Genomic DNA, 3,298 nt, shown 5'->3' with positions numbered 1-3,298 from the left:
GTCGTAATGATGACGTCTTCTATGATCATTTCAATGCCAGTCCCCCTAAAGAAGTATTTGAACTGCCATTTATGTTCAGATTCTTCAAAGATACAAAATATAACCTAGATGGCTTTAGTTTGCTACATCTCATAAACAGGCTTACCTTCAAATGTTACATGGCTCGGCCCAAAATGATTTCCCCAGGCAATATACACTTGGGTGAACTCACTAGTTATCCATCACAGATTTAATAATATCTAGAGATATGGCCCCTTGCCTTAAGCATTTTGGTATAGCCCCTAAATCTGAAAGTAATCACCTCTCCTTAACTCTCACTTGCAAAGTTAGGAAAGGACTAATTAGAAATCAAGTTAAGGCCCATTTAAAATGCCTGATGGAAGGAGCCTCTTATAGGGTCAGATGGAATAGCCCCCTTGAAGGTAGAATAGTTCAAAGGTTTACTCAGAGGAAGGAATGGCATACTTTTAAACCTTCTTTAATTTATGGGCGTACTCAAGCTAAAAACTAGGAGACTGTGAGTTTTAGTCCAGCCTTGGCATGAAGCCACTCTTCTTCGAGGAGTAGTGCTATTAAAACAGCATTCAAAACATCGTAAAGTTTGCTCTCAAAATCCACTGCTGTTGGGATTCCAATGGGTTTTCTACACTTAGACTTAACATATTAAAAGAAAAAAATAGCTTGACTGTGACAGACACAAGTGTTGACATACCAAACCCATTACCTCCGTTACACTGTGTAGCATACGTTTAAAACTCTATTTTCATGAGAGATTCTTGGATTCAGTTGCATATTTATAGAATAGAAACCAAGACCTGGGGAAAAAATGGAACCTTGATGTTATATGTTATACAGCAGCAAGATTACTCTATGCTCAGAAATGGAAGACCACATCAATTCCCACAAATGGAGGAATGGTTGCAAAACTGATGGAACTAGCAGAGATGGCTAAATTGACTGTACTGATTAAAGAAAAGAATACGAATGCTTTTATTGCTACATGGAAACCGCTTCTGGACTTTGTGCTTGAAAAAAATGAAATTTTGATTTTGGGTTTTACCGATTAGATAGATTTGTTGTTATCGAAATGGCTAGTTTACACTGACTATTTTGTAAAAGTAAAAAGTTGAGGCTTGATGTTGATATTCTATTTTACTGCACCAAAGGAAGTCGGAAATAAATGCCTTTTTTTTTCTTTCCTTCCCTCACTTTTCTATTCCCTTTCCTTTCCCTATCTTTTCCACTATTTACTTTTGTATTTTCTTTGTATCGTATGCTATAAACTAATAAAATTTCAAAATAAAAAAAAATAGAATACAAACCACACAGACAATAGGTTCAATTATCTGGATTCTCCATGATGAGTTATTTTATTTATACACTAGGTTAAAAAATACAAATATTTCATCATTACAAAAAAAGCTTTATCAAACTGTGTACATACAGAAGGGTTATCAAAGCCAACCTGTCATTAATACTTTATATACGTTTGGCTAATATGAGAGATACGCAGAGTAAGATTACTCCTCTGGATTAAATACACAAGCCTGCAGACTTTTGGCAATGGTCAAACTGTTTTCAAACATCAGCAAATACATTTTCATAAAAAGTTGAAAGCAGTTTTGTTGTTTTGAGGCTTAGTAATGGTAACAAAGTAAACTGACAAGCAGGACAGGCCATAATTTGCTAACTTGCAACTGGGTCTCATTGCCAGCAAGCAAATATGAGCAGGTAGCAAACAGCTTTAAGCAACAATAGGCTAGTCCTCCACAATTCCCTGCCACACTATTCATCGTGGCCTACTTTGGGACGCAAAGAGTTTGTAACATATTGCAGACAAAATGAGACAGATGTGTTTCCAACCTACGGATCTGCAGAAAAACAGATGTTGCCGATCCTTCATGCCAGAAACAAAATAAATACTTTTCAAGACACACAAAGCCATTTCTGAATAGTGACAGGCACTTGCTGATGAATGAAGGTGATATTCTTCTGATTGCCAAAAACTTGCATGGTAAGAACTTGAAATGAGAGTTGTCAGAATCAAGACCACAGAATTGAGATTTAAGCAATATCCCCCCCCAAAAAAACCTTTTAAAACAAAAAATAACAAAACTAAAACGAAACAAAAAAAACAGATAAAAATGCTTGCCTGCAGTTGAGTGGCTGATTCATATAGCCTTCTGGTATTTACATCTTCCAGGGATGATCTCCATTGTAAAAGAAGTTTCAGTTTTCTTTATATAGCTCCCCATTGTTGTCAATGCAATGTTTGCTGAGATTATTATTAATTTATCCACTGAACCTCTAGTCAAGACTATAAGAAAGACTGAGGCTGCCTATTAACAGTCAGATTTAGCACCAATCTAAGCCGAAGCTTCAAACACTTTTGGCAGTTATTTCCATCAGACAAAGTCCCTCTCCTGAACGTTCATCTTAATGGATTTAAAGTGCACAGAAACCACCAAATAATGTCTTCTCCCTACACCAACATCCCCTGCTATGTGCTTCAAACATGTATTCAAACCTTTCTAGGATTTTGAAGCAGCAAACATCATATATTTTTTGCCCAATATACAATTTTGAAAAGTTACACTTTGCTTAACTATAGATACATTTTATTATAGGACAATATGCAGTATATGCAGCAATACCTTTTGTTATTATTTCATCATTTATTGAATTGGCACTTTTAACTTGAAGAGAAAGACCACTTAATATTACAGGATACAGCGTCATTTGCCTTGAAGCAATGTATTTATGGCTACTTTTTATTTTTGTTATTACAAAGAAACTGGTAACACAAATAAAGTAGCATAAACAGGCAAACTCTTTGAGACTCCACTTTTTGTTGTTTTCAATTAATTTAAAAAGTATTTCACTACCACACTATATCCATGTAACTCCCGCAAAAGGTAATCTATATTTGCAAGACAAGCAAGACTGCTAAAAAGCAAGAGTAACTGCTATGCAGCAATGGACTTCACAATTACATGATTTTACATAACTCTACTACTGTCAAGTTTATACAACTGGTTTTTAGAGTATAACCATAAAAAGAGAGGTGCCAGCATCAGAGGTGGAGAAGCCCAGCAGCTCTAGCTCATAAGAGCAATGGAAAGGGATGCTGGGAGTTGTAGTTCAGCAACACCTGGAAGCCACAGATCTACATGAAGATACAATATCCAAAAAGAATAGTTCCACGCATCCCTTTTCAATTCCACCACCACCACCTCTGCAATTAAGCAACTTCAAAATTGGCTTGTTGACTGAGTCATACAAGCTGTTACAGGAAAAA

This window comes from Protobothrops mucrosquamatus, unplaced genomic scaffold (genome assembly GCF_001527695.2).
Source record: "Protobothrops mucrosquamatus isolate PMUCROS unplaced genomic scaffold, P.Mucros_1.0 scaffold127, whole genome shotgun sequence".
Taxonomy (NCBI): Eukaryota; Metazoa; Chordata; class Lepidosauria; order Squamata; family Viperidae; genus Protobothrops; species Protobothrops mucrosquamatus.
This window is presented reverse-complemented; position numbering follows the sequence as displayed.